We start from the raw sequence: 12,599 nt of genomic DNA on the forward strand, positions 1-12,599 counted from the left end.
GGGAGGATTGAAGCATGACATGAACTTCTGATATGCAGTGATACTTGATTAACTTCAGTAGTGTGCGCTAGTTATATATCCTGTAGCATAAAAGAAATTGCTGTTGCAGAATTTCATTGCAAATGACAAAAGATGTGCCTAAGGAAACAGTTAGACCTTAATGCAATCTGCATCTAGTAAAGCAAAAAATCTTTTAGGGTTACAGTTGTAGGGATAAAGAGACAGAATTTCTGAAGACTTGGTAGGTTTGGGAAAGCTATCAGTGATAATAAATGGAATAGGACAGATAGAATAAAGTAGGAGACTTTTCAGGAAAATGTGTATAAAACTCAAGTTTCAAAAGCCAATTACTTTTGTTTGAAAGTATGGTTCAGACACTTCAGTTGTGATGTTATGACTACCTCACGGACAGTTAATTTTTTCATGCATTTACAAGGGGATATTGCTATCGCAATTTGTACAAAATGGGCAATAGAGGTACAAAGAGATGTGCCCGAGGCTTTAGCACCTACTATGAATTTAGAGCCCATAATCCTGATATCCTATGTCAGCCTTCTTAAAAGTAGATACAACTGTGTAAATGATGGAGGAGTTTTGGTTCAGGAGTCAGGAAAAGAAGAATTTTGTGTTTAGGTCATTGAAAACTTTTTGGTTTGCAGCATGCACACTTTGTTTCAGAGTGCTGAAAGTCATATTTCAATGGGAGGCATTCTTTCCCCGCCGTGACACGATGAAGTTGCATAACAGCCTTGTCCTTCCATCCAGAGTCTGACAACTTCAGGAGGTGAAATCTGTGGCTTAAATACTTGTCATTTAGGTGGAGTTCAGGTTCTCTTTCAGTTGCTGAGATAAATATCCAGCTACCCATTCCCATGTGCATGCTCACAGCTCTAGGAAAGCTCTGACCTTGGTCAGCCCCTTTAACTCCGTTCACCCCTAGTGTGTATTTGAAGTAGTGATTCAGGTAAATGTGGACAATTACACATTGTCAGCTCTTCGTCGGTCCTCAAAGTGATGGTCCTCAACCAGACAAATCTGTCAACCATTTGGAAGAGTAAGAAGAACGGGAGCATGAAGAATGATCCGTAGGGGATGGCCTGCCAAATGGTATGGAAACCATCTACCTGTCTTGGTTCTGCCAAATCCAGCATCCGCAGCGGTGGCTGGATTCCTTTGGGGGAGCTCTTAGATGTATTGCATCATTCTAGCAGCCAGCCAGAAGGGGGAGATGACAGCTAGGATGTTAAAACTTAGAGGGCCAAATGGCTCTTGTAACTCCACTAATCACACCTAGGGAGGAGAGAGAGTTTTTGCTGCCCACGTCAATTGCTAGGACACAAAGTAGACTTAGAAGTGAAGTATGAGTGCAAATAAGGAGCGATGACGCTGGAATTCTCTGGGTGGTCACAAGGAAATCAGTTTGGGAGAACCTGAAGTCCTGCCTTCCCCCAGGAGAAGCTAGGGAAGGTGGCTAGGTGGAGTAGTTTGCAAAGAAGGGGGCTGTATGTTGTACAAACATACAGTACTATGTTCACTTGTTTGTTGATAAGTGGTGGATCCGATGGTTATGATCTCATCTGTCTGTACTCCTGTGGAAATAAATTTCTGTTTCCATCCAGGCTACATATTATTTCTGTATTCAGCACGGAGTAAGGGAAGTAAAATGTCAAGTGCATTTAATCCGTTAATGCTAGGTATGAGAACCTCTGCAGTTCGGTGAAAATATTGGCCATACATGAAGTGTCTTGTGCCTGGCAAGTGCTGTTTCCTCTTCCTGCTGACATTTTGGATTATTTATTGACTATTTTAGAGCTCATTCTTTTTCAGCTGAGACTTTCTGTGTTACTCTGATAAAATCATACTGTTTGATAATGAAGTTGGAAAGCAAAACTAACCTAACGTGGGACTTATCTAATGCTGAAAGTGGTTATTTGTAAACAGATGCCACTACTAAGTGCTTAAATTAGATAATAAATGGTACCTATCTCATGAATGCCATTCACTCCATTTAGTCTGGTGTGCAGTCTGGGATTTTTTTTTTCTGCTTTTAGGATGTTTTAGGAATGCAATTTGCTTGTGAATTGTGTACAACTGTCACTGGTTCAATACAAGCTTACAGGGATTAGCTCTTTTCTGGAGGGTCCCAGGTGGATTTTTTTTATTAACCTTTTGGGTAATAAACATTTATCTAATTTTTACAGCAGCATTTAACACTATCTATTTATGGCCAAATATCTGTATATCCATTACGTGAGCTGAAAATGCACCTGCTTCGGAATAAAAGCTCTCTAGAGAACTCACAGCAGGCACCGATAATTGTAAACAAAACAAAACAAGAGCCCATAAAATAAAAATAAGAGTACTACCTTGAGTATCATGTCTTACAGAACGACTGCTTTGAACAAAAATACAATTATTATCATAGCATGTCTATCAAAAAATAAAAATAAAAAATGGGTGGGGGAGAAGAGAGTGACTGAGTTAGTGTGAAATCGACATGGATGCTTGCATGTCCAAGCCTCGATGACTGTATCTGGGACATCGTGTGTACATGAGCTGAAAACATGATATTGTGCATGTGTATGATATTAACATGTTAGAGTGATCTATCATTTGCCTTGTTGCTTATAAATGTATAGAAATCCAATCTGCATTGAATGCTCTGTATGAAGAAATAATAAAACAGGCCAGTGGTGGAAGCAACCCTGGTGAATCCCGTATCTGCTGTAGTCTTTACTCCCAAAGAGCCTACAGAATCAGCGTAGGTCTTAAGAGTAAGGATGACAAATGAAAAGAGGGAAATGGGTCAGAATACTACCTATCATTCAGAAAACACCTCCTTATGCTATGTGTTGTGAGTACAGCTAACCCAGAAGAGAGAGGGTACGTGACAGAAATAAGCAGTAGTGTTTTCAGAGGAACAGATTTTGAACATATGTTGATTTCATTGTCATCTTTCTTAAAGGTAAGCATATGCTTACGAGCCTTGATGAATCACAGTTGTAGTAATAGAAATAGCTATCACCATTAAAAATTATTTTTTTTTAAAAAGGGGAAGAATGTGAGCTTAGATCTCAGGGGTATAATAATACTCTTCTTGCAATTCTGTTGGACCATTCATTGAAAGTTTTGTCTGAACTTGAAGCTAGTTTAATCTCACAAGTTCAGAGCTCGATTTCTCCTTAGTAGTTAATTGCTGAACTGCTAATACAGTACAGGTACACTGCACGTTAGGAAAAGGTACTATCTTCACATTCTGGAGGTACACAATTTGTGTTTCCCATATTTTCCAAAAGTTACATTGTATTTGGTTGCCTGGAAAGACTTCACCAGAGCAGTGTGACAAGAGGCATACAATGCATGACATTATGAGGCAAACTGAAATGTTACCATTTTAGGTGGAAAGACGTGCATTTATTTCTGTTGAAGCAATTATTCTGGTACCATAATTGCTAACAATGCAATAGTCACCATTTCTAGCTGTGTAAACCTCATACCTAAAAGGTAGAGGTAGGGTTCAAAGAAATTACATCACTGCAGCATGAGAGAAAGGAGCACTCTTTTCACTGGGCTGATCAAATTAATTATGCAAAATAGCTGAAAACAGAGGGAAATGAAACAGAATTAGCCCTTCAAATGGTGCTTAAGGCAAAGCCAGAAATGAGACCACTTCAGAGTGGTCCAGTGATATTTACAAATCAGGATCTCATTCTGAATGACACCAGATTCAATGCTTGGTACAGGTTTTCTGTTGCAGAACTGCAGCAGGCAGGAGCACAGGGTGAAAGCTGGGAAGTCCTGGGATGCTGTTACTACTACACATGCAGGGGGGTTCTGTTTTTGTTTGCTTTGTTTTTTTTTTTTTTAGAGAATTTTCAGCAGTTACTAATGATGAATTTTGAATTGTCATTTATGTAATGTGATTTTCTTTTTTGTAAGTGGAAACAAAGTGCTCCCAAGAAGTCTTGTGTTTGGATGCAAATAGGTAAACATGCATTGAGCCAAATTTCTGTAGCATATATACCTGTGCAGCCCACAGGAAGCAACTGAATCAAATAAATGTAACGGGGAAACAGAAAAATACTGCTGTGAGTCTTCATCTGTATCAAAGTAAATTATAACTATGTTTATCTCCAACCCTGAATCCATTTACAAGGTGATTTTGATTTAGCTTAATTTAATGAGTAGTCTTCCTGCTGCTGCAGTGCTTTGAGAATTAATTAGTGCTCAATTATCAATATAAAAGGGATTTGGTAGTATCAATATACATATGTATGTTTTGGTTAAATGTTTGTCCTGTTGACATCAGTACTCATTTCTTTCCTTAGCAGAGTTAACAATATGATCAAGGAACCAGATGCACCCATGTTTTGTAGAAGGTAGCTTCTAAGTAGTCAAAACTTTTGACAGAATCTCAAAAATAAAAGGCAAGATGCTGCACAGCCAAGGAGCAGAATGCAGGCATTGGCTTTGGTCTGCGGGTTCCATTTTGCTTTGTTTATTGAGTGATACAAGACACAAATTTCTGTTGCAGAAGGCAGTGCTCTTATCTTCTGCATATCAGCAGTGAACCTAAGTCTTCATCTCCTGTCTTTATCAGTCAGGAAATGCATGAGTAAGAAGTACAGGCTGAAGCATAAAGTGTTCCCAATAGCTCTCATAACTCAGTGAAGGTCACTGCTTTTGTACTCAACCAGAAAAGATTTAGCATGAGAAATTAAACAATGACTGCACTGAAGGTTAAAACTATTGCACTAAAAATTATTCCAGTGTATTAGGAATAATAAATGTATATAAGGTTTGTAAGAACCTTTTTATCCAAAATCCCATATATCTCTTTACATATAGGTTATTATTCCCACTTTGGAAGTAGTTAACCATAGGTTCGAAGGCACTTTTTCACTGGTTTGATCATGTAGTGTATCTACAGAAGAAAGAATAATACAAAACTGTTCTTCTGCTTCCTGAGATCTGACTGTGCATTAACCACTACACAACACCAGGTAAATGAAAGGCCTTAAAAAGGCCTTAAAAGCTCTTTCTCTAGTGGGAAATTAACACCTTTATTAAAGAAGAGTACTGTGGTACTGTTATTAGGAAGTGTTCTTGTGACAAGATGAAATGCTTCTCCGGGTGGAACTACTTAGTCAGCAAGGTTCTTAAGGTTATATGATGTCAGGGGGTTCTCTGCAAATAATATACAGATAAATCCCTAAGGAGTTGTATATTACCTAACAGAGTATTCTGCATACTGGAAATGAAACCTACAAAGAAGACTAAAAGTAAGGAGGGCTGTCTGTGCTAGTGGGACTTGAATTATGCTTTTTTCTACCAAAAAAACTTTTACGTGAGGTTCTTAATCGCTTATCTGAAGCATGTAATTTTAAATTTGAATGGTTTGGAATAGTCTAGAAACATAAGTAACTTATCCAATTCAACTTAAAGAAATATGAAGTAATGAGTTCAAGGGGAAGGTGATTGAGAGAAAGGGTCTTTCTATTAACTCTTCTTTGTTAGAGAGCCATGAAGAAGAGAAAGATGTGGTAATGATTTGAAATAAGCCCTCTGAAGTCATGAAATAATTTTAAATAGCAATAACAAAACTTTTGGAACAAGTAAAAGTTTCCACGTTAGCTACCTCATTTATTAAACCAAGAAATGCTCTAGTAAACAAGCCTATGGGACAAAAGGTTATTTCTCTGGGGGTATTCTGTGATACATTAACACTAGAAATCCAAGCTTCAGACAATAAAAGAAGCTCCTGAGCTCTGTTACAGCATACACAGGACACAAGACTTCAGAAGTAAATTGTGTGCGTACTAGGAAAAGGAAAACACGGGAATAAAGCTTGTAACCAGGCTTCAGCGGCCCAGGAATTATGATTATTTTGTGCTTTCACTAGCCTAACTTCCTAACGATTTAAGTGTATCAGAAACAGGATTGTGGCTTTGGTTTCTCTGTTGTAGTCACCAACACGGTGAGATAACACAGATGTCTAAAATCGCACATGTGCATCCTGAATCAGACCTGCAGTGTGTGCTTTCCTTGGAGGCGCTTTGACAGGAAGGCAGAGCAGTGTCAGCAGGAGTTGTTGTGCTTCAGGTTATTCACTAACGTAAGAACTTCTGAACTTGAGCCCAAAAGTGAACTCATTTCTGGTTTTAATAGCCAGTGGTCTAACAACAATAATTAATTGCAGTCAAGTTGAAGAAAAATGGTTGAAAGGTTCTTGGATTCTTGTTACCTACAGAGTCCCCTTTCTCACGAAAAGACTCCTGGAGTGCTTGCAGGGCCTGTCCCTGACTGGCTGTCTGTGTTACTACCTCACTGAGCAGGATGGGCTCTGTAAACATGTGTTAAGTCAAACCACCTTGAAACTAGAAGCAACAAACATGTTTGTTTTCATCACGTGTAACCATGAAGATCTGCCTTACATTACTTTGTATTTAAGATCACTGGTTTTGCACATGTCATAAAATGAGCCCTGAGAAGACATTAAATTTATTATGCTCTCCTCGCACCTATGTAACCCTTTCTCTTCCCTCAGGCTAGCTCTTTCCTTTAACAACTTTGAGAAGTTTATTGTATTTTATTTATTTATTTATTTTTCCTGTCCTGAAGACTGAAACCAGCTGTTAGCCTTCTCTAAGACTGTCAACATGAGCCTTAAAGATAGGGACAGTGACCATTGCCATCTTGCAAGGTGTTCAAAAAACTTTGATATCCTCACAAGTAAATAGTGTGTCTTGCCTATAAATATTTTTCTCTGTTAAGAAATGCTTCGGATAGGTTATGTTTTGGTATTGCCAGGTGTATGAAATCCTGGTGTTCTAGGAAAATTAATTGGAAGAGAACTTATCACAGAGAATGTGCATGAACAGGGTCTTTCAGGGACTGCTGGGATATCGGACAAAGAACCACAGAACAAAATGAATATGCAATGGGATTACTTAAATTTTAGTAGATGAAAAATTGGAGAAATTTAATAGGTGAAGACATGAAAGGCTTTGTGGGCCACAGGTGTCCTTTATGGCTGCACCTTCAGAACTCTTCACAAGTCAGTGTCGTTATTCCATCAGTACAGCGTAACCGGGACACTGGGATTTCCAAAAGGTGGGTGGAAGGTCTTGCCTGGGGGGCATCACCAGTAAAGAAAGAACAAACAAAAGAGCATAATCTTAAAAAGAAAGTCTATTCTTCGACCTGGGCTCTTCAGCATCTTCAAAACTTGCGAAGTATTGAGCAAAGACATCACAAAGCGGAATGAGCAGGTGACAGAGTGGCACCTGGAAACCCAGGTTAAGAAATGCCAAGTAATGCATGTGGAGGGAGGCTGAACTGCTGCCCAGAATGACTGCATCTGACTGACCCATTATCACTCTGAAACGAGACTCTTGGATCTGTTGTGGATGCTTCTGTGCGGCTGTCCAGTTGGGGATACAACTGATAAAACAATGTTAGGAACTGAGGGAGCCCAGAAACTCCTTTGTGTTGTTGTGCCCAGCGTGGGTTCTAATCTGAATGCGTTGACCTGTTTTCCCTCCAAGTGCTGGAGTGCTTTTTGAGAGCTGGGCTGTCAGAAGCCTCAGCACAATTCAGGGGTGACTTTAACGTGGTGCCAGTGGACAGCAGGCAGAGCCGTCAGCTTGCAGTGGTGCCACTGCAATTACAGCTAAATCCTCTTAATAACACAAATAACTAAGTACCTGTAAAATTATTTGAATCAAATCCGAACAGAAACAGAAGGTTTACTTGGGAATGAATAGGAGTAATTCTGTCTTTTCTGAGGGTTAAAAATGTTTGGCTAACTTCTACTGCCACATTAGTTCTAATTTGCTTTGGCATTTCCAGGACCAGCACTAAAGCAGCAGTGGCAAATATAAGTGAATTGCTCTGAAAAAGGTTTTTGCCATTGCTGTTTTGGTCTACTTAGCAGCCACAGAAGGAAAACTGTTTCTCACTGTGTTTCCGCCTTTTTTTTTTATATATAATCCTTCTTGGGTGTCTGGTCAAACCAACCTTCTGAACTGATTCAGCCTACACCTGCATTTAGAAATGTCAAATCACAACTGAAAGAGGAAGAAGCAGTCATTTTTCTCTTTCCCATTCACAGCTGCCAAGCGACTGTTTTAGCACCTGCACGAATTAGCATACTCGGCTCCAGCCGAGCACTGACTCCCGGACATCTCCAAAGCTCTTATTACTGGCTGTAGCCGAAATTACCATTGGCTCCAGGAATACCAGCTCTTCTTGCCGTATCTGGATTTCCTTTGTGTCTCGTCCAACCAGAGCAAGCACATGTTCTTAGCTGGTGAAAATTGATCTGAACGCACGGAAGCCAGAAATGTTTTGCCGATTTACATCTAGTAAGGATCTGACCTGTCTTTGAACCCCTGACGGGCCTGCGCTGTTGGCTTTCTTCCAACTCACATCTCTCTTTTACAGTACAGTCAGGTGAAGCTTTTCCAACCTTTACTTCTGTAGCAGACATGTTGCATGGGTAGCAGGCGTGCTGCCTTTCCAGCAGGGCAGAATATGGTTTGCTTTTTGTGAGTGGGTTGGGCTTATGGCAAATTTGCTTTTACACAATGAGTTTGAGTCACTTTGCTCTTCAGCAAACCAAATCTTATGCAAAACATCCGTCATATCCCTGCCCCGCTAGCAAGCAGCATACATTTCTGGTCAGCACAGTTGCCATCATTTTCAGTTTTGGTAAATACATAGCTGTGTTGTTGCTGCTATGTAGTAAATTAGTGCACGGAGATAAATCCTGACTGAGTGCATGCTTCAGCAGCACCACACTTCTGTTCAGAGCCCTACATACAGGCATCATCGAAAGCCCAGTTAAGTTAGTGAGAGCAGATATAGACCAAACCTTTCACATTTGGCTCTTTTTTTTTTTTTAATACTAGGAAATTATTTCTTTCAATTGAAGAGAGTTTACATAAATACAGTTTGCACAGAAGTGCTCCTGACACTTTTGCACAGTGCTAGAAGTCATTTTGTAAGGCACATTGGGTAGCAAAGTTAAAGCACTCAGCTCTATCTCTTCCTCTTGCGAGTACCAAGCTGTTGGTGGGCTCCTGTCGGATGTCAGCACCAACAAACAGCCTCTGGGGGTCCTGAGGCACCAGTGCACCCGCAGGAGCATGAACCTCTCCTTTCACGTGCTCAGCACTGAAGTGGTTATCATTATCAAGCAAAGCATGCTGCAGAGAATCTCAGCAGGTTTGTTGGTTCTGTTTCCCTTCCTTTGCCAAGTAGCTACAATTTACCAACTCTTCTCTTATAAAGCGGAGTAAATAAGAGCAATACATTACAAAAATAAATAAATAAAAAGAAAGCAAAATAGCTGTTTAAAGTTGGAAAAATATTAGTATATACTAATAGCTAATATAAAGTGTATTGATTTCTTGTTATATCATTTTTATGAAAGTAGCTGGAAAATTTGTGCACCTGACATAGAGTAGAAACCCATTTCTTTCACTACTTTTTGAGAAAATGCAATTACATTAAGCTGGTTTTTTTGGTTTTTCGTCATTGTTTATGAAAAAAAAACTTTTTACTGGGAACCTAGAAAAATGCTGATGGAAAACTTATTTTGCTTTGTAGAAGTAGTACCTTTGTATCATTTCTAACTGCTTAAACAACCTAGGGAATAGGTCTAGTATTTTATGGAATTTTGTAGTGTTGCTCTGACTTCCTACAGTTTACTCTGAAGGGCATGACATTTATGTTGCTGTATTCAGCCATATCGTAGAATACCTGACAAAAATATGCGCGGAAGATGTCTCAGTTATTACCTGAAGAAGAGCAATTCCTATTTAGAGAGGAGGAGGAAGCGGAAGAGGCGTCTTGCGAGGAGGGGTGGCAGTAAGGCCGTCTCTTTTGCTTGATGAGCCAAGGTGGCAAATTCAACAGAGAAAGAACTGCTGGGAGTCCAGGCCAACTTCTCCCAGCCATGGGGCACAAGGCTGCTCCTGTTGGAAGCAGTGCTGCTTTTTTCAAGGCTACAGGGCCTGGGGGAAGGGTTCTTGGGCTTTTGTTAGTCCTCATCTCTCCTTTTCCTGCCAGCAGCCCTGGCCCCACTCCCATTTCAGTTGCAGCATTGTGAACGCTTCTGTGAGCTTTGTGGGGAAGCAGGAAAGAGGTGTTAATAATAAGGAGGCTAATTGTCACTCTACACCTCATCTGGCCTGGAAAGGACAGTTCAAAGAGACGCTCCTTACACAGAGCAAGCAGTTCAGAAGGCACGCAGTAGTACGCCCTCTAAATGGCAGGGTGCAGAAAGAGTAATTGTGCAAAGGAACATTTATATATCAGTTTGGATGTTTAAAGATGTTCCTACAGCTAAGAGATGAAAAAAAAAGATTCAATAGGCATCTAACAAGACCATCTCCCCCCCCCCCCCCCCCCCCCCCCCCCGACTTGTTTTTTCCCCTTGGAGGCATTTGCTGTGGTAGCCAGAGGCGCTGACAGAGCTGAAGGGTTTCAGAGTGGAGAAATAGCTTCAAATATTGTCCAAGTGCTGGGACCTCATGAGGAAGGGGGTTCTCTTTGTCCAGAACTCCTTTCTGTATAATTAAGTTTATATTATGAAAGCACCTTCCACCTACACAACGTCCTCCTGTGACATCCACAATGAGGACTATGAGAGTGGAACTAGGATGAAAATCTGCTGGGGTTTCCCACTGTGCCCTGGGATGCGTGCATGCACCACTTTTAATCTTCCAACATCAGACGCGATGTGTGCGATTCTGATCTCATTTATGGTACTACAAAATGGAGATTAATTCCATCTAAATCACACAGCCATGTCAAGTTTCGAAAGTGTACCTTTAAGAAGCATATGGCAGAACAAAATGTATTAAAGTCATCAATATTTATGGAGCAGGTAGAATGCATATTAGACAGGCTAGATGCCATCTGTCAAAATAATCTTGATTCCAACTTGCTATCCAAAATGATGAAGACTAATTCTAGGGCCAGCTCCTTAAGTCAGGTTAAAAGACAACATATTACTGTGCCAACAAAAGTGAGGTTATCGCACAAACGAATACGAAAGAATATCCTTATGTATTGAGTCACTGTCAATTCCAGACGTACCAGAAATCTCCGACTCTGAACACATCATGGAGTAGCCTCTAGGCACAATTGTCGAAGTAATTCTGTCCTTCAGACCAAACCGCTGTTAAGCAGTATCCCAGGCAAATAATGCCCTAAGTAAATTAATTAACAATGTGGTATCACATTTTCTAAACCATCTATTACAAAAGTGGACCATACAAACAGATAGAATAGATTATCTTAGGTAAGGAACAGTCTGAAGTTTTCCCCTTTCTAGATTAATTCCAGAAAGTGTTGGTATTTAAATATTTACAGTCTAATCCTGCATCAGCTTATGTTAATAAAACTGTCATTAAACCTAGAGGAAGAAATTTCAGGCCCTGGAAGGTAAGTTTATTTTAATCCTGTTACACAGGACTGTTTAATGTTCTTCACAGAAATCCTTAAAATGAGGCAAAAGTGACTTATTTTTCAGATTTTTGAGGGCATTTTTGTTTCAAGCACACTGCCCTGAAGCTCTGATCGTGTTTGCCAATTTGGTTAGAATTCTTACTGAGTTGGGGGGGGGGGTAAATTTACATTGGGGTATCATGTGGTTTACGGTTTTGACCCAAATAACTTTCACTTTGAGATTTTTGGTTTCATTCAAAACAAAAAGCAAGCAAACTTGGAGGAAAGGGGACAGAAGCAAAGGGAGAGCCTTCCCCTAATCATCATTCATAGAAGTGGGTGCTAAAATCCATTAATGCCTTCCCCCTTTTCAGTGTGTTGGTTTTTGTTTGTTTCTGAGTATCTCATTATGAATAGAAAGGTACTTGAAACACTGTTGGCTAAGTTGGTGTCAGCTGCTGACATTTTTTCCTCACTCTTAAGAAAATCCAAGCGTAGACACTTCCATTTATTTAGGAAATGTTTAAAATGCCAAGAAATGGCAAGAATTGTAAATGTTCTGTAGCCAACGGACACTTCATTAGCAAAGTTGTTAATAAGTAACATACAGCCAAAGCCCCCTGTAGTCAAAGGGAAACCTCCCATTTGCACTTTGAACTATTAAAATATAAGCCAGTAGTAGAAAATCATCCCCAATTATTGTAGTTTTTTCTTAGGAAATGCTTATATTCACCATGTTACTAAATACGGCCTGCCTGATCCGGGGTATTTTCCCCCAAGTGGATTCCCTGAGTGTATTGTTTGTCATGGCAGATGTCCACAGAATGTTTTCTTTTGCTGATTAATACCTTCATTAAATACTGTTTAAATTTTAAAGATGAAAGAAACTCCTTAGTGTTTGCTTCTCCTGCTGCTGGCTCCGTGCTTCGGCAGTGACGCAAATGGGCGGTGTCTTCTTGGCTGCACAGAAGAACTTGCAAACTTTTCGTTTTTACTTCAAGGTTTTATTCCCTTAATAGGATGCTACACTGGGGTATGAAGTGTAGTAAGAATTGTTTGTTTTCCCAAAAGGTGTTTAGGGAATAGTAGAAAATGGTGCAACTTGGTGCTCATAGCTGATAGAAAAAAAAGAGGATATGGTA

This window comes from Anser cygnoides, chromosome 8 (assembly GCF_040182565.1).
Source record: "Anser cygnoides isolate HZ-2024a breed goose chromosome 8, Taihu_goose_T2T_genome, whole genome shotgun sequence".
In the NCBI taxonomy this organism is placed as follows: Eukaryota; Metazoa; Chordata; class Aves; order Anseriformes; family Anatidae; genus Anser; species Anser cygnoides.